The sequence below is a fragment of the Armigeres subalbatus genome, chromosome 2, assembly GCF_024139115.2.
Source record: "Armigeres subalbatus isolate Guangzhou_Male chromosome 2, GZ_Asu_2, whole genome shotgun sequence".
Taxonomy (NCBI): domain Eukaryota; kingdom Metazoa; phylum Arthropoda; class Insecta; order Diptera; family Culicidae; genus Armigeres; species Armigeres subalbatus.
In genome coordinates this window covers 331,922,121-331,942,802 of record NC_085140.1, presented here as the reverse complement: position 1 = coordinate 331,942,802, position 20,682 = coordinate 331,922,121, and the positions used below count along the sequence as shown (strand labels likewise).

The 20,682-nt window shown below is 36.5% G+C and overlaps 2 protein-coding genes and 1 non-coding gene across 4 annotated transcripts in view; all 3 read left to right on the top strand.

Moving 5' to 3' along the window:
- LOC134212762 (WD repeat domain phosphoinositide-interacting protein 2-like) overlaps nt 1-20,682 on the top strand; it is a 96,747-nt gene that overhangs the window by 58,746 nt on the left and 17,319 nt on the right. The window lies entirely within an intron of this gene.
- Nucleotides 1-20,682, top strand: part of LOC134212763 (cysteine-rich with EGF-like domain protein 2) — a 162,764-nt gene that overhangs the window by 136,952 nt on the left and 5,130 nt on the right. The window lies entirely within an intron of this gene.
- Nucleotides 3,169-3,242, top strand: Trnat-ugu (transfer RNA threonine (anticodon UGU)). The gene has a single exon. It is a non-coding gene; the product is annotated as a tRNA-Thr (tRNA).

Below are 20,682 nucleotides of genomic sequence, written 5' to 3'. Positions count from 1 at the left end.
AGCCGTGCCCCAGCAAACATGTTTTTTGCCGAGATTTATGTCACAATTGCCGGAAATCAGCCGGAAGCAGTCCACAGGAATTTGTTGTTTTTTTTCAACTCTTTTCGGTCGAATATTTTTGCTTAAAGTTGAAATAGCTATTTGAATCGACTAGACTAATAAGGAATATTTTATAACAGAATGAAGAAGATCTGTGGCTGTGTGGTCAATGTCTTGGGTTTGGGTATTGCTTGTAGCTATACAAGTGGTTCTTCTCCCTGGCGTTTTATGGAAATATGCTATTATTAACTTGACGAAAAATTCAATTTCCTCATATGAACAATCTGAACATGAACCGCACAATCAAATGAGCTTCCTTTCCTATATCACTCTAATGAATAATTCAAACAGAAGTCGGCCGAATTCTGTCCTAGTCAATATTCATGATATTTGAAATATGAGTTTTTTATACGTCAAAAAATTACACTGTGCAAATATTATTCAATGAATAATGCAACAAGAGGGGCCTCTTCAGCCGTGCGGTAAGACGCGCGGCTACAAAAGCTCAAAGACTATGCTGAGGTTGGCTGGGTTCGATTCCCGGTGCCGGTCTAGGCAATTTTCGGATTGGAAATTGTCTCGTCTTCCCTGGGCATAAAAGTATCATCATGCTAGCCTCATGAAATACGAATGCAAAAGTGGTAACCTGGCGGAGAAACCTCGCGGTTAATAAATGTGGAAGTGCTTAATGAACATTGCGAGCTGCGAGGCGGCTCTGTCCCAGTATGGGGATGTAATGCTAATAAGAAGAAGGAGAATGCAACAAAGGAGTGAAAGTTTTGTTCAATTTCACATTTAATCGTTTGTCGACTTGGGAGCTTATAAAACCAATACGTTCGAATGACGTTCGAATGATTTCTCACAATACTAATATTCTTTTCTAAAGAATAATCTATGTAGAGGAAGGAGATAAGTTAAAATATGAGTAAGGTTGTAAGTCTATTGACTGTGTTCAAATTTTAACAAAGTAACATTATTCAGCGTTATTCATTTATTTGTTTTTTTTTTACCCTAGTAACATTTTGGTTTTATGCTGGTTTTGATACACTCTAGTAGAGTAAATTATGGTCTTTAAGAGCGTTATAAAACTTAAAATGTATGCACCCAAATCGATACATAGGCATGCTTCATTATGAATGCAAAATTAGACTATACATATGTCGATTGTCCAAGCATTGACGATGTAATCATAAATGAGTTATTAGAAGTTAATTAGAAGAGGCAATAATTATGTATACAACCGCAATGCAACCAACGAATGGGAGAAAACCTGTTCTGATCAGCTGTTTTTTATTGCAACAAGAAACGAACGGGACATGGCTTGCATCAGATGGTATTTTTAAATTTGCAAATTGTGCTTCTAGTCACCGTCACACCATATTCCCGCATTTCGTTTTCTCTTTCACATAGGCACATGTAGGTTACGATTGCATGCTTAGAATCCTGCATTGCAGAGGTTCTCAAACCTGTAGTAATCCTGCAACAGGCTTACGAAGGAATCATAAGACACCTATCTGAATGACTTTGTCTCGATTTCGTAAATTTACATCTAGGTCATGATTATCTTAGTATACTCGCATTATTACCAGTTATTACTTATAGAATTGGTAATAATACGAGTTATTTACATTATAAGTATAATACAAGTTTAATTATGAAGAGATGTACCATAGACTGGCCCAGGAAACAAAAAGTTGTCTAATTTCACGGGGCACCCGCCAAGATTGTGTCTTTGGGTAAGAAAATTAATCTCTCAAAATTTCAGCTCAATCGCTTGTTGCATAAGCTGGAACATTTGATTTTAAGTTTGTATGGGGATTTCAGCCAAAATATATAGTAAAATGCACCTCCGTCACACATTCGATCTGGAAATTGATTCTGATTGCTCGATTGAGCTCAGAATTTCAAAAACGGCAATTGGTATGCTACAGAACAATTTCACAGAGCATATTATGATGATTAAATGAATTTTTATATAGTTTTCGGCTGATACTATTCGATTAATAAATCCAAAAAATACGCAATTCAGCTCCTAATAAATCAGCCGGAAGCTAAGTAAAAGTTCATTTGATCATCGTACAACGTTCTGTGAAATTGTTCTGTAGCATTGTATACTGTAGCATTTATATTTACGTTCATCCTTATGCCACCGCGAATCTGTCACTGTGAACCGAAAAAGTAAAAACCGTAATCCGGGATAACTTTGATCACCGGGATAACATTGATCAGTTTTACCATTTTCAAGAAATTATTAAATTATTATTAGCTGTAATAATCTTCGAATGAGTTTTCATTTATTTTTTAACAAAATTTGGAAAATTAAATCAACAATATTTCTATATCACAGCAAGCAGCCAAAAAAGCACTCAAAACAAATATAATTACAAAAAAATAAGCTCGTACCTATAATTGTGTGATAAGTTATCTTATTTTCTTGATTGATCCATATTTTTTGTTTAAAAATCTGATTGTTATTGAGGAAACTCCAGATAATTCCACCTAGTGGTGATGATGCCTTTATTGAAACAATCGACAGCACCTCAGTGCACTGCGGTGTAAGGAATTCCAACTATAATTGCCTACCTTAAGGCGTTTACAGACCCTTTTTTAAAAGACGTTACAATGTGAAAATTTAACAATTTTTTCATAACTTTTAAATTAGTGGCTTGTACACTGACCACGCAATCATAAGTCACGCACCAATATGAGTCATTTACATTCGACCTCCATTCAAAATAGGGTGAATAATTATTGTTACAAAGTGACCCATATATGTGAGGTCAGTGTAGTTATAAAATTCAATCGTATAACGGGTAAGGATTACTATACACATACTCAGACGTACACAATCATACACACACAGCGGATAGACATTAGCTCAGTCTAGTTGAGTCGATTGCTATATAAAAAAAACCATGATTTCACTTACGAGGGAAATATATACAAAACAATTAAAAAAGTGATCAATGTTTCCCCCGATTACGGTACAACAATGTAGCTTCACATGGTCGTAATCAAAATTATTTATTTCATTTCAAAATTATGAATTTGTTAGTGATTCGACAATGCGTCCAATTTGGGAATCCCGGACTCATTCAGTAGCCGCTAAGCTGCGAAGGCCGACGGAGGTCCTTCGTAGCTTAGTTGGTTAAAGCACCAGTCTTGTGTACTGAGGGTCGTAGGTTCGAGTCCCATCGAAAGAAAGTAGTTACCTCCAATACATTTTTCAAATCATAATCTTCCACATAATGTACATATTCACGTCTGAGGTCTCTGTCTGTTTAACAGAATACGCGACAGAATTTTGTACGCCGAGTTCAGAAGGGTGATCCTTTTGTAATTGGTACACTCTATCCAACCAGCCGGTAGGCAGTTCTTCATCCTTCCATATATCTGGATAATGTGTTAGATCGATTGATGCAGCTGCTCACTTCCGAGTCTCAGAAGCTCGATCGGGATCTCATCCAGCAGCTTTACTGTTTATCAGCTCGTTTAGAGCCTTCTTTACCTCATCGTTTCTGCCGTTCATTCTCAAGACGCAAATGCGGGCGGTCATCTAATTCCCGATCACCGTTCTGTCACCGCCGCTGTAGTAGATGTGGTACTTGAATATAGTGTTTGCGATGGGATCCACCGCTCGAAATTCACGTTCCCAGTTATGGGTCACCGTATTTCCTGGATTGCTGCTACGCTCAAGCAAACCTCCTGCAGCTAACGAGCCAGGAGCCCAACACGTTCCAAGATCCGACTTTCAAATCTTTGTCCTATATTTGTCGCCGTTGAATCCATCCGTTTGCTCTGATTTTGCCTTTCTTGGTAACTGTAGAATATTATATATGGTACCTTACCAGGGTTGCGCTACCTATATCGCCTTCTCGATGCTGACACGATGCAGCACTGTGCGCACAGTTTTGTTTAAAGTTCCTCGCTGGCACTTGGACGATGATCAGCCGCCCCTAACATGGAGAACAGACGCTCGGTCAGGTTTGCACTTCCGAAGAGGATCAAACCTCCCCCTTTTTGTCAGCATACGACCATAGTTCCCAATGGGGTTGGTTACCCGAAAATAAAAATAAAATAAATAAAATAGTTCCCAATGGGGTTGGTTACCCGATCTTCACTAAGGTTGCTCGTATCCCGGCCATCATCACGGACGGGGAGGTAGGGAGAGGAGTTGCTGGGTAAGAGGCGAACTAGGGTCTATTTTATCCCTCCAGCATTTTCCATGCCACATGAAAATTAGGCGAACAAAAGTGCTCATACAGTCATTCACATATAAGCATCTCTATTTGTTAACCCGTATCGGCCTGAGTGAAGGAAATAAATTGAAATTGCTGCCATTTCGTCATTTTCTGCCGTATGGCCTGATTTTATCACTGTTCTGCTCGTACGGGTCCCAGAATTCAGAATACAGTAATATCCCGATTTGATCTCTCCCTGGTGAATTTTAAATCTAATCTAATCTAATCGCCCAATAATTTTTCTTGTCAATATTGAGGTTTACAGCATACCAGTGGTATAACATAAACATCAAAGCGGCCAGGCCCACTGCGTTGTGTTTGCCGCAGAGATGATTCTTCGAGATGTATCGTGTTCAAGTAGTCACTTTAACCTGATACATATCATGAATCTACAGGGGTTGAAGGATGCGTGGACATACCGTACCATACGCACCGCGTTCTTTTTAAGTTCTTGTTTTTTGGTAGTTGTATATAAATATGTAGTGAAATAAATAACAATGTAATAGGAAATTATATCAAAGATGATATATAGTAACATCAACCAGGAGCCGACGTAAAGTTGGGATTTACATCTCTTGAATGTAAAGAGTATAATTATTATTTAAAATGCAATTAGTTTGAGATACCAGGAAATGTGCCAGGACATCGTCTGTATATAGGTTACACTATGCTTTGAAGCTTTCTTTCCTGGTGAGGTTTGATATTGGGCTATGGAAATGTTAAATTATGAAAATATGAAAAAACAAAAATACAATAATATAAATATATAAAAGCATGAAAATTTAGAAATTTTTGAATATAAAAAAGGGCATTGATATATTATGTAAATTTAAAAAATAAAAAAGATAAAAATAAAACATGAAATACAAAAAAATGAATGCATAAAAGCATAAAAGCATAAAAATATGAAGATATTTAAAATGTTTAAATATGAAAATATTTAAGTATAAAATTATAAAGTATGAAGATCTTAAATAATGAAAATATAAAAATATAAATATAAAACATAAAAATATGAAAAAATAAACAAAATAAAGATAAAAAATATGTAAATGTGCAAATATGAAAATATAAAAAATTAGTATATGAAAATATGAAAGCATAAAAAATATGAAAAAATGAAAATATGAAACAAAATTGAAAATATGAAACAAAATTTAAAATATAAAAATATGAACATATGAATGTGAAAAAATATAAAAATGTGAAAGTATGAAAGTATGAAAGTGTAATAAAATAAAAGATATAAAAATATGAAAATATGATAGTGTGATAATGTAGAAACATAATAATTTAATAATTTGAAGATATATAACAAAAGTAAAATATGGAAATGTAAAATTATGATAATATAAAATGTTTAATTTAATATGGAAATAATATAAAGTGAAAGAATAAAAATATTGGAAATAAAAAAGTATGAAGTTATGAAAATATGAAAATTAATATAATGGAATATGAAATCATATAATACAAATATTTCAAAACACAGCATGCTACGGTATCTGAAAAGTTTAAATAGATATAGTTCCGGATAATTGATTAACCTAGAAATCAAGTTTGACCTGTAATAGTAAAGTAATCAATATAAAATACCGGTGCTGACAAGTATCTAGCGTGAAATTCAATAGACCAGGCTCATATTATATTATATAACTCTCGGAGACGAGCCAGCCTAGGGCTGAAAGTCTCCTTAATAAAAATAAAAATTATAAAATAATATTCTGAATATAATGATTGTAGTCGGAAGAACGACTAAACAAAATACGTAAAATTTTATAAAGCGTAGAACCCCATACAAAAGCTTTGGTGGACAACACATTGTTCTGCTCAGATTGCACGATTATTAAAATTTTTATTTTTACCCTAATTTAAAAACGAGAAATTCTAATGATGGAAATGTTTGCATTTAATTGGAGAAAGATACATTCATTACATGGTTATGTGGTTATTTTCAAATTGTTTGTATTTACATCATAGTGAATATGCCCTGGAATTATCTTTATATTCTTATGCACAATTTCCACACATCCGTACCGCGGCAGATGTTATCATGAATGTTTATTTTTAAGTATTCGCACATTTGAAAAACTATCCATATTTTCCCTTCCCGCGGGTTCGCTTTCGCTCTCCCTCAAACAACACCCGAGTTCTTGTCGCTATCCGCGTTTTAGTACTGGAATACAAGATTGAAGTGTTAAACATGACAAATATACATATCATAAATCGGAGATAATGAAAAAAGAATTGTCTAAGAATTGCTTCCCTGAAGAAATCACCTGCTGCTTTTTTTTCGTAAAGCTTTTTGTTTTGTGTTGTAGCCATCTGTTGGGGAAAATGAACCGAAACCAAGCTTAAGCAGAGCTTTAGAAACTGGGACACTTGGAAATGGAACGAATTCTGCAACATAGTTGCCAGTATTTCTTATATTCTACAATCTCAGCAAGTTGTGGGGTGGGTGGTGTTTGTATTTGATCACAAGCAGTAACTGGACGGATCGTAAAACGGATGCTATCTTAAGGAATTCAATAAAAATGAAAATGAAAAAAAAAATGTTTATCTATAACAAGAAGTACATGGAATAATCTCACCGGGATTTTTTGGCATTCTCCAGCGTCCTTGATGAGGTTTATCTTCTAGGACTCGAACACGTTTTGTAAAACAGATGTCCTCTTATATTCTCCCAGATAATCCTCAAAATCGGATATAATTCAAAAAACACCGTTTTTAATTTCACGTCTTTGAAGCAAGAACAGCACTCATTGTATATACTCATCCACAGCACTTTATTTGTCATTCTGTCAACACTGACACACTTTTCTCGATGGCAGATGTAAGAAAAAATAAAGGCAACAACGACCATGCACCAAGAAACACAATAACTCGCCCATGCACTTAATTTTATGATTACTCTGCATATTATATCAACACTAGAACATTTATTTTAAGAATTCACACTTTTCACCCAAATTTAATTTCAGTATTTCACTTTAATTTATCTATTTTCGCGGAGCTGTAAATTTGTACGACCGACGTGTGGCAGTGTAGCCAGTAGCTTTCCGATCACCCCTTGGTGAATTTTAAGGTGATAAAATAGCAGGGTGGCGGCCTAGAAAACCATTGGCGTAACTAACGAATTTTTGACGGAGGATTACGTCCTTTGCGAAGATAGGGAGGTAATTCTGCATATTCAAATTTGAGACCTTCACGAAAAGTACCGATTTTCGAGATTTTGGTATCAATCGATCGACGAACTCTTTAAGATTTTCTCCAACTATTAAAAACAATGGATTAGAATACGCTGGCCGTCGCCGAAAGTAGCAGTACTCAAGAGAAATATCAACGCAATGCTTAAACTATCGCTTCGCTTCTATCAGTGATTAGAAAAGCGCTTTGTGAAAAGAAAATCTGTTCTTTTTTGGCGTCGATTGCGGTCTCGCGATATCAGTGGTGGTCCTGAACTTTTATTCTTAGCGTCTTAGCGGAAAATCATCGAACGTATTAACGTTCGATTCGTTAAGGTTCGGATTAACGTTTGATTGCTGTGAGTGACTCGAAAGACCAGCATTTTATAAAAATAAAGGGTTGATAGCAAACATTGGCGTCGGTTGCATTCCCGCGGTACTGAAGGAAGTTTTCGTCAGTATCAGAATCACAAACGCTCGTCGGAGAGCAACACTGCAGAAACGTTGGCGTCAGTAGCAGTCAAGTGATATTTTTTTCACTTTCTGTTTGTAATAGGAAAGGAAAATTATTGAAAACAAATTGGTTTTTCTCAGATACACTAGAGGAGGTAGACCCGAGACGAACATACCGTGGACCCCCGGTAATATGAACGCTTTTAATCTGAACACTTTTTCGTTTGAACATGGTTCAAATTAAAAATGGTTCAAACGTCATTTAACACGTGCAAGCGAGGAAAGAAAAATGGAACACCGTGAAATGGAAAGCAGAATCAAAACAAACCAGCAAAGAGAGGAGCCAGAAACCAGTTTTTCTTATGCAAATAGAGTAACCAGAAGTTCAAATTAAAAATGAACCCCGTTAATTTGAATGAGGTACCGTTCAAATTATCGGGGGTCCACGGTACTTCGAAGTGCAAATCATAATCGCTTGGCGACGATGCAGAAGTTTTTTCTCCATGGATGGCAAATCATCTGACGTTGATGTCAGAGTAGACAGAAGAAATTTTCTTTCAAAATTCTGATTATGCCTATGATTGGAAAGGCGCATTGTCGGTTTTTCTGAGAACCATCATTTCACAGGAGGGGGCCGTCCAGAAACCACGTGGTTATATATGTGACGGGAGTTTGGAAAATGACCACGATAAGCTACATGGGGGGAGGGGGGTGTTGGTCTCGAACCACGTGGTTTTTTTTTTACACGAAAAACGTTTGGTGAATAACAATAGCGGTGTAAAAAATACAAATCATCAAAATTTAATGATTTAATCATTAAACGCAAAGCGCATCTTAGAGCCGATGCCCACGTAGCGTCTTTTCAACTCAGTGTTAAAATTAATTTAGCATTAAGCATCGAGAAAACCCGGTAACGCAGCGTCGGTCGCAACGCCGATGCATATCTGAGTTATTTGGCCAACTAAGCTTTAGATCCTATTTCCATAAAAAAAATAAACGAAAAAACAGGTTGCGTTTCAGTCTCAATTTCCACAAAAAAAAATTGGGAAATAAAAATGAAAAAATATTTTAAAAAAATTCCGCCACAGATGGTTTTTGGCATCACGCCGCCGACACTTTTGCATCAGCGGACTACAGCTACAATTTTGAAAACTGTTCATGTTTTTACAATAATTCAAGAAAAATCTTCAAAAGAATATCTTGTGGATATTCAGGAAAAATCCAGTAAAAAAATTTCCTGTAAAAACTTTGACCTTACTTCATACAATCCTGATAAAGTGCTAGCATTCAGAATGTTTTTTGAACAATTCTCTGGAAAATTTTGCTTGTAAATTTTGCTACAAATTGGTCATGAAAAAAAAACAAAACATCGCCAGTGTAAATGCCGAAAAAATTCCATGTGAATTCTGTCTGAAAATTCAAAACAGTCTCGTGGGAAATACATATAATTTTCGGTGGAAAAAAATGTTCATATTTTCATATTTTTTTACATTCTAATGAATTTCTTCGACAAGTTCTTCCGAATCTTCACCAGAAATTCTTTTTCATTTCCGAAATAAGTATTTCGAACATTTTAGGGAGTGCACTTCAAAATGTTCAGTCTCCAGTTAGCCTTACGAGCAAAGGCGTAGGATTGCCAACCCGGAGATGACGAGTTCGATTCTCGTTCCTGTCTAGGATGTTTTCGGGTGTCAAACATTGTCGACACCCTAGGTATAATGTATCCATCGTACTTGCTACACAAGATATATAATCGTACAATGGCTGGCATTTAAAACTTTAAATTTATAACTGAGGAAATGCTAATAGAATAAACTAAGTTGAAAAGCAGACCAACTTCCAGTTGGAATATGGAGCCATAGAAGAAGAAGAAGACTTCTAAATTTTTCAAGAAAAAATCTTCTGAATTTTCATGAGAAATTAAATAGCCAATGCCACATGAAACACTTTGATATTACCGTTGATTTTTTGTTTTTGGATTTTTGTTTTCAAATTTGGAATTTTGAAATGAAATTTTTTACGCTCTTTGTGAATTCTATCACGTTTTTTAAATTTTCCAAGTATTTTTTTAATCGAGGCATTATTTAGAATTTCTACGGAAGAGTCTATGGATTATCTTCAAAAAATACTTTGGATTTTCAAAGAATAAATCTTTAGAATTCTCAAGGTTCATGTTTTTTTGAATTTGCACCATAAATTCTTCCAAAACTTCATGGAAAATCATTCTTCTTCGGAAAGTCATTTTAATTTCTTTGTAGGTTCAGCTAAACATTGCTTTAAATCTTTACCATGCAAAGAAGCACAAGAAATGATTTAAAAATTTTAAGGAATTTTCACATCAGTATATCTTTAAAATTTTGATTTAATTTTCTAAGGAATTCCTATTGGAATTGCTTCTAAAGTACAACCTTCACAAGTACTACAAAAGTGCAATTTTTCGTTATTTCCACTTGTAAAAACATCGAAATATCTTCGGAAATTCATTATTGGTGTTTTAGATGAACTTTTTCGATTTTCTACTGGAAAATCTTAGGAATTTCCATTGGAAATATTTTGGCTTATTCCAAATAATTTCTTTTGGGAATTAAAAAAACTACTGAAAATTTCTAAGATTTTTTTTGAAAAACGAAAAAAATTTCCATTGGAAATTTAGAAGAATTTCCTTTGAAGATTCATTAAAATTGCCCAGGATTTTGGAAAAAAAATCTTTAGAGTAAGCTGGATTTTTTTTCTAATTTATACTGGAAATTCTTCGGAATTTGATGTTTATTTGAATTTTCATCGTAAATATGCATTTCGGATCCTTCTACGGATTCTTCTAGCTCTTCAAAATTTCTACCGAACCTTTTTTAGGAACTCTTCCACAGAATTTCGAAAAAAAAGTCGTAGAAATACTGAAGATTTTTCCGTGGAGACTCCGAAGAATTTCTTCTAAATATTCTGAAGGGTTTCCCTTGCAACTCCAGAATAATTATTCTTGAAAATTAGGAAGATCTTGGAATTTAAAATTAATCCAAGCAATAAATGTAGGCAATTATTTAGGATTAAGAAGCCTAGTTCTTATGATATTGAATAATTAGGCTAATTGATCGAAAAATTTTATAATGCACCTAATTAGAACATTTTGGTGCATTATTAAATTTTTCGATCAACAATGCACAAAATTCTAGTAGTGCGTATGAAAAAGGTTATAGAGAAGTTTGCATTTAAAAAATCAACATGAAATTCTAAATGAAATGCTTTTAAATTCATAAAAGTGTCTTAGAACTAAGAAGAGTCCTGCGATATGAAAAAGTGGCAGTGTTCCAGCAAAACACTCCAATTTCTAAAACAATCTAGGGTAATAAATAGTGTTATAATAACGATTGAAATTGAATTCCAAAACAAATCTCAACCCTTTCAGGACGGATGGGTCATATATGCCCAGCGTTTTAGATTGTACATCACAAAAGAGAGCTAGACCACCATTTTCTTCAGTAAAATTGTTCATCTAGATATTGGTTTTACAGAAAAAAAATATGGGAGCTCAAATTTGACTGACCCTGAAAACTCAGTTATCCGAAACCTTGGGAAGATTTCGATTCTAAGAGCATGAAGTTGAATGTTTGAATCATTCTGAACACTCAGATAAGATGGGTCATCCTGAACGTTAAGCCAGTGATTAATATTCAGGAATACGAGATGCTCAAGGTACTCCAAAATGCTCTCAAGTTCAGCCCATGACTTCTCGGGTGATCAATCATGACATTTGTAATGTCCTCATCATCGGTATGTACCCAATCCGATGAAATAAGCATATGATCCTAATTTCCATTAACATGAGATCTAAGAGACAAGGTACCCAAAATTATCTTGAGTCAACATCAAGCTGCACAATGACTATGACTTTTTTTGTAGGGCCTTAGAAGCACTAGGTTCACGGACTTGAATGATTAAGTAGTTCAAACATTACGACTTCCAGGACGTTTTGTATAACCTAAAAGTTTTGTTTAACCTAAGTCGAGTCAAGTACGAAACACTGAAGACGACCTTACTGTTGAGGTTGAAATACGTATCTGTCAAGGTACAATCAAGTGGTGGAATTAAATGGGAAGATACAAACTCGTCTTATGACAAGTAAAGACATTCCACTAAAAAGCTCAACATAATTTTTTTAACTAAAAAGTCTGTAGTAAAGCCTGTCCACATTAAATTTTGGACACCCATCGTCCAACGCGATTTTTAAACATTTTCATCAACCCCTGAGACGATTTATTTACATGACAGCTCAATATCTTCGCTTTACTGCTGCTTCCATGCCGGCTTAGCTCTCGTCCAAATGGATGAAATGGCGACAAATCAATTCTACATTATCTAACTGTCTGAAATTTAACGTGGTGAGGCTTTAGCTTGTACAAATAACAATTGTTATATCAACCCAATGGACCTAATGGGATATTATATCATACATCATTCATAATTTGGTTAATTGGATAAATCAAATGATCCGAACTCCAAAATGATAATTGATCTATAATACATTCATTCCTCTATGAGTCGCTTATGAAAGGACCATTGACTGAAGCATATTCGAGATATGGAATAGAAGTTCCTTGGGAAATTATTCGAAAGACATCAGAGTGACCGAGAAAATATGTTTAGTATGGCATCATTGGATTCCACGAGTCAATATCAAATTTTGAGAGATGAGCCAGCTCTAGATTATTTATTAGAGAAAAAATAGAAATTTTCCATAATAGAATTGGAAATTGCCAATAAAGAAATCAGGGTATGAGTATTAAATAAATATAGAATTACTGCAAATAATGCAAAATTTCCATAAACAGTTGAAAATTTTCCACAAAACAATAATAAATTAGCACTTGTAAAAGCAAAAATTGCAATTATGTATTTAAAAAATCACCAATAAAGAAATTAAAAAATATAGGGATATTTTGGAAAATTTCTAAACAATTACAAATTTTTCTCGAAATTTTTATAACATATTCGCGAGTCCGCATTTTTTTGTATCCTCCTGATGCATCGAAGGTATGCGAGTTCTAGATAACCTAATACCTGATACACATTACAACATGATAACATCATAAAAATCTTCGAAATAATGAAAATTTATAATTTCCATGCTGGGTTTTAGTTTGATTTTGAATCAGTTGAAATTGTCCATCTTCAAAATTGATCTGATTAACCATATGTTTTAGTTACATAGGTTTTTTTTTTAATTTTTGTACTTGAAAAAAAAACCACGTGGTCAATGGGTTTGGAGGGGGGGCGGTCTGCCAAATGACCACGATAGACCACATTGGGGGAGGGGGGGTTGAAAATCTTCAAAAATATGACCACGTGGTTTCTGGATGGCCCCGAGGTTGATTATGAGTGACGAATTTTCTATCGTCAGATTCCATAAAAACTTTATGCGATTAGAAAGAAAGACATATGAGCTTACCCAACAAGCATTGGAGGCTGATAAAGAGCTTATTTCGCCACAATTTGGCTTGTTCAGCTAAAAAACTAGCTTATTCAACTTAAATTGTTTGTTGGGTAGTAAGACGCCTGTGGAGTTTTATCCATCCGAAAGAATTCCAATTTCTTTCCCATTTAAATTTTTGCTAGCTCTTCTTGAAAACTCAAGATTTTTCCTTTCTCTTAATTGATTTTCTGGAAATAGCAGAAAAATCCCCCAAATTACCATTCAAAGCTACAGAAAGAAATGCTTTCAAAATATCTGGTTCGATACAGTCATATGATACGTAGTATTTGGCTCTCACTTTTTCGGAAGGATTCTTTTGATAGTTCTCTAGGAAGGCCATGCATCTTTAAGGTCACTCCTGACGGAATCCAAGTTCCAAAGTGTTCGCGTTTTCGGGGAAACACCACTCGATTCAGAGGCGGCGCACAACTGTCATTTTTGTTGATTTAGCTTTGCATGCGTGAAATAATAAAAATGCCAGTTGTGCGTTGTTTCCGTATCGAGTGGTGTGCCCCCCAAAAAGCGGGCGCTTTTAAACTTGAATTCCTTCAGGAGTGACCTTAAGAACTATGAACACGCTAGGTTTAATTAAATATTCTCGCAAAACTCTGTAAAAACTTTAAAATATTTAAAGATTATATACTTGCTGAAAAAAACAAATTTAAATCAGGATTTTTTTAGAAATATGCCGATAAGCTAAGCATCCTGTGTTCCTTAAATAATTTGTCCAAAATTTTATGCTGTGTCAACATTAAGACCATGCAGACAGTTCAGTATGCCACTAGAACTTTTTTTATCCAATAAAAATGTTACAAGCTATGGCAATATGATCAAACTATGACATCGAGACATTTATTATTATTTATTCAGACTAAGGCCGAAGTGGCCTGTGCGGTATATAAGAGTCTTCTCCATTCGGCTCGGTCCATGGCTACACGTCGCCAACCACGCAGTCTACGGAGGGTCCGCAAGTCATCTTCCACCTTGCCCGCTGCGCACCTCGCCTTCTTGTGCCCGTCGGATCGTTGTCGAGAACCATTTTCACCGGGTTACTGTCCGACATTCTGGCTACGTGCCCGGCCCACCGCAGTCGTCCGATTTTCGCGGTGTGAACGATGGATGGTTCTCCCAACAGCTGATGCAACTCGTGGTTCATTCGCCTCCTCCACGTACCGTCCGCCATCTGCACCCACCATAGATGGTACGCAGCACTTTCCTTTCGAAAACTTCAAGTGCGCGTTGGTCTTCCCCGAGCATTGTACAGGTCTCGTGTCCGTAGAGGACTATCTAATGAGCGTTTTGTAGATAGTCAGGTACGGCAGCGAACTCTATTCTGCGGAGTCCAAAGTATGTACGCAAGTACACGAATCATTCAACCATCTCGATTTCGTCACACCGATGCAAACTCGCGGTGGGTGGCTCACATTGTCTTATCTTGAACCTCTTCCTATCATGTTCTTCGTCTTCGACGTGTTGATAACTAGTCCGATCCGCTTAGTTTCCCTCTTCAGTCTGATGTAGGCTTCCTCCATCTTCTCACAGTTACGTGCCATAATATCTATGTCGTCGGCGAAACCAAATAGCTGGACGGACTTATTGAAAATTTTACCACTCGTGGTAATCCCTTCTCTTCGTATTACCCCTTCCGAAACGATGTTGAACAGCAAAAACGTAAGACCATCACCTTGCCGTAACCCTCTGTGGGTTTCGAAGGACTCGAGAACGCCCCTGAAACTCGAACTACGCACATCACCCGATCCATCGTCGCTTTGATCAACCGTGTCAGTTTATCCGGAAAACCGTGTTCGTGCATTAGCTGCCATAGCTGGTCCCGATCGATTGTATCATATGCGGCTTTGAAGTCGATGAATAGATGATGTGTGGGCACGTTGTATTCGCGGCATTTCTGCAGTACTTGGCGAATGGCGAGCACCTGGTCCGTGGTGGAGCGTTCGCCCATAAAACCCGCCTGGTACTGCCTAAAATTTGGGAGAGTACCTTGTAGGCGGCGTTCAGCAATGTGATTGCGCGGTAGTTGCTACAATCCAGCTTATCGCCCTTTTTGTAGATGGGACACACGACACCTTCCATCCACTCCTGCGGCAAAACTTCCTCCTCCCAAATCTTGGTAATGACCCAGTGCAGCGCTCTAGCCAGTGCCTCACCACCGTGTTTAAATAGCTCACATCGAGACATGCTTCTGGAGATATTGGTCAACCTCTGGTCAGTAGCGAGGCCCTTGAGGCATCCGGAAGCATCAAAATAAACCTTTGTCAAAATACCACAAACTATAGCAATATGGGTATTAAACTTCAGCATTTTGCAAGACAATGTCATCCGGAAATGATTCTGGGGATATTGGCTAACATGAAGGCAGTTTCGTGGCCATTCAGGGAGCTTCCGGAGCTATCAAAATCGGTCATTTTCAAAATACTACAAACCATAGCAGAATGGGTATCAAGCATCAGAGTTTTGCAATATAAGTGGTATTGTGACATCCAAATAATTTTCTGGGGATATTGACCGCACTAAGAGAGTCCGAATAGATTATTTCATGGGGTCATCACAATGATTTGAATTGAAAGGCCAGAAACAACCATAAACAAATCGCGTCAATGGCGACCCCAGTACAAAATATGAAATTTCCTTTCAAAAACCCATTGCTCTATTTCATCCAAATAATAATATTATGACTATCATATTTCTTCCCACCAACATCTGTTTTCAATGTTATATTTAACTACATTCACTACTTACCACGCTTATGGAAAAGTATTCAAATGAATATTATTGCCCAGACTCGTTTCGCTATGCGCTGGAGTGAAAATGTAATATCTTGATATTGGTCACACTCAAGTATACGGAAAGAATCCGAACAGAAGTGCAGCTGACGTCACTTCATTATTGACGCAGTACAAAATTGTAGCTATATTTGTTATCTTCTTCTTCTTATTATCATTACATCCTCCACTGGGACATTACCGTATCGCAGCTTAGTATTCATTAAGCACTTCCACAGTTATTAACTAAAAGGCTTCTAAGCCAAGTTACCATTTTTACATTCGTATATCATACTTTTATGCCCAGTCAATCCTAGACCGGACCGGGAATCGAACTCAGCCACCTTCAGCATGGTCTGGCTTTGTAGCCGCGCATAGTTAAGAAAGGCCCCCAACATACTTGTTATAATTAAGCTATTTATATGCTTGTGTATATGAACAAAGTTCAACACCAGCTAAGTTCTTCATAAAGTAATGCATTCGACTGGGAACACAGTCTAATTGATCACTATTGAATTATATTATGGTTGGCCATTGCGTTAAAATGTTATGACAAAAGTAGTATATGTATTGAATAAAAATGGTTGGCACATACTAAGTTTTTCTCTTTGTGCTCGAAAAACCCGAGCTCAGTAAATTTCAAAACTAAACTTCGTTTGCTACTGATTATCAGCAACATATTTTCCGTAACTCGGCAATCTAAACGTCACTTTAAGTGAAATCTCGGCAATGGCTTTTTTTGGTTTCAACAATATTAATGAAAAAGAGTGGCAATGGCAATGGTAACAATATTTTACTAAAATCTTAGTACTATAGTCCCTTATTTACATATCAGGTATCACCCAACCAGCGGATGGCAGATTTTAATACAGTTCTGCATAAGAACCTTGCAGAAACTGTATAATAATTGGGCATATACAAAATCTGTATTATTTCAATACAATATTTGTATAAAAAGCTTACAGAATTGTATATGCCCAGATCTTATACAATAATTGTCAGATTTGTTTTTTGGGTGTACATATCAGAATGAATAATGATCAGGGGAATATGCCATTGATTGTTTCAATCTAACAAATTCCTAGCTGTTCTACAGTTACACTTTGAAACATATCCGCGGTTATTATGTTTACACAATTCTCACGATTCTAATGGCGATGCACACTTGTCGCTAACGAAGTGATGAACCAAGGCGGCAATACAGCAGTCGTCGTATGAGGTGTTACGTAGACTTGTGATGTCGTTCGCCATGCTACATCTGAGTACATCGTTCCAGATCTAAATAAAAGCACTTATCATCGCAAGCATCACCCCATCCATACTGCTACCAAACCACAATTGCATTCTCACGTTCCGATCGCCAGGTTGTTGCCGTCCGTAGCTCCACCTGGTAAAATCGTTTACTCATTAATGGGTACTTTTCTCTGCTATCTCTTTCTCTCTGCTGAAAATTCACCCATTTGGAAGAATAAGTGGATTTACTCATTTAAATGAGTAGATCCACTTATTCTCCCAAAATGGGTAAATTTTCAGCAGAGAGACAGAGATAGCAAAGAAAAGTACCCATTAATGAGTAAACGTGTTTCTCGATGCATAAGCGTGTTGCAAACGAGAATAACCTTGGTAATGAACCTTCCTGAAATGTGCGGGCGAGCGAGCGTTCGCGTAACGAGAACACTTTTGCCCGAGTAGCAACGACTGAACTGAAAGTGTGTAATTATCTGATAGAACACACAACACACATTTAGGTACCGAACGCCCACTGCAATTGTGTACAGTGTCGCTTACGCAGGATAAGAACTCGCAGGTCACACTGCTGTGCTTCGAGAAATACAAGTTCTCATTGTTCGAAAGTCATCGCTGCTGAACTGGTTTCTGATGGAATCGAGAGAACAGCTGTCGATGACCTTGACAGTGTTCTGGCCACTGATTGGCGGACTGGTTGTTTGATCGAAACCGTTCACCAGCAGACAATCGTTCAGCTTTATCACGATGAGAATCTGGAAAAGTTCACCAAAATTGAATGTAAGTCATCATCACCCTAATTTGGTGTGCATCGAAGATGGGGCAACTTTGCATGCGAAGATGCCATTAGGAATATAACGTTAGGAAGTTTTGCAAGCTCAAGAATTTGATGCCGCAAACCAGGACGAACCATAAATCCTTATTTGATTTATCAAATGCCAATAAAATATGGTGTGCTTGACTACACCCCTATATGTGTCTCGCTGCACCTATAAATTTATAACAGGTTGCGATACAAATGTGTATCTGCACATAAAGTAAATTAATTAAATACTTGAGGGAGGACGGTTCAATATGTATTTTTATGAAGTATTTGTAACAGCCTTATTGCATATATTAGGTATATTCTATTATCTACATAATAGGCTCAAATTCTAATTGGTATTCGAATAATCAACAGTTGAATGCATTGATACTATGGCTACTTTAATCCTTTGATATACAAATATTCCGTCATTTGCATAGTGTTCCTTACAATTTTATACGTTGGGCAGCCGATGCATTGTAGGTCGTTCTCCCCTACTCCTAAACGATTGAATGCTTTTTACGATTGAGTTACTGAATGCACCGAATAAGTAAATAAAATATTCATATTGAGCCACCAAAGTGACACCATTTCGTATTGGAATTATGTATAATCGTTTGGCCTTAACGATTAGCAGAATATGCATAATATCTGCTGAATCATGGTCTGTTGAATAGCTCCTCGTCGTATTCTAAACACAATGGATACAAGAGTTGGGTACGATAAATTAATTAAAACTTGTCGTGAACCGGTGCAAACCAGTTTGCCAAATACCATTCTGAATACCTAATCATGTTTTGCCAGGTGCGTATCTTTGTTTTGTCTGTTTGCCAAAATTAGGAACAACTTGTGATCTAAAATTCAGAACGACATTACATAATATTTTGGTCATTTTTTAAAGCACTGTTGTCTACTTTCGTTGTTCATAATCAATAATCAGCTGCATCGTGAGTTTCTTTTAGATATGTGGGTTCTCTTATCTCTTTTCGCCAGCATAATCATCTCAGATGAAAATTTAGTTTCCCCATTTAAATTTAAAACTTGTGCTCAGTCAGTTTTTATCCAAATTAGCTCTAATTTTCGGAGACACTCATAGCATGAGCCAGCCAGCCAATGTTGTGTTTGCAAAAAACTTATTAATCGTACAATTATCACGTCAGCCGTAATGTCGGATGCATTGTAGATGTAAATATCATTCGTATGCATTGCCTTGCGACTAAGTCCTGCTGGCTGGTTCGCAATTGCATTAATCATAGAGTTTCTGTATTCGCTATTCGGATCTTGCCTTTTGGGGTCAACATCTTTTGTGTTGTTGCACAATATGGATATGGCAATGCGAAAGTGATAAATATTCAAAAGAATTTAGTCATCGGACTACAAACCGGACGATAATATACTCATTCCAGTTGAATCCCGAAATTGGGGGCTAGCGAAGTTTGATTTTTCTCACAATCCGTACGCTAAACCTAACTTTGGAAGTGATGCGCTGAATAGCGCTTCACGATATAAAAACAGCGCACCACTTCCGAAGTTAGGTTTAACGTACGGATTGTGAGAAAAATCAACTTCGCTATCCCCCTATTCCGGTTTTCAACTGGATTGAGAATAACAATCACGTAAATATAGGTTGGAATACATGCAGTTTGATAATTTGTAAACATATTCGTGGGACTATTTTAAGAGGACGATATGTGACGATATTGTTAGCTCAAAGCTCTGAACATCTTATATTACAACAGATATCCAGTCACAGAGATACAGACGCCTCACTCTACACCAGTACTGGAATTTCTCATTTTCAATGATAGATGTCACGCGATGTTTACATATCTGCCCCTTTTAATATCTTTAGAAACGCGAAGGATGAATGGTGGCATGCTACAAAAATCTCAAAAAATATTTGTCCCGTGACAGAACATGAAAGTGTGCAATATCTGCTTTATTTTTGTGCTTATTACCACTTTCAACCCGGTGAATTAAAGCAATATTAATAATTTATCGACTAGTCACCATGCTTTGCACATATTTATTAAAATAATTTAGAAATTTTAATTTAAAAAAAGCACAACATACTTTCATGACAGCCTTTCATGCGAAATTGATCAAAGAACCCACGGGGAACCCAGGCGCTTTGCTCTCTGTCTTATGACGATCACGACTTATTCCAGTACTGCTCTACACCATTCAATTCCAAATTTTCAAAACGGCTTAGGGGGAATGACGGCTTTGGCAGGTTTTGTTCTATTATTGTCAGGGGGGGTTTTTATGACTGATTATGCTCAAATTTGGCCCAAACCTTTTTTGCATGTCAAAGAATATTGTGGACAAATTTCATAAAATTCATGCAACAAAAACCCCTTGACAATAATAGAACAAAACCTGCCAAAGCCGTCTGTTCCCCTATCTGCTTTTGTAAACAAAGATTCAAACGTCGTTATGACGAAACTGATAGCACTTCTACGGAAAC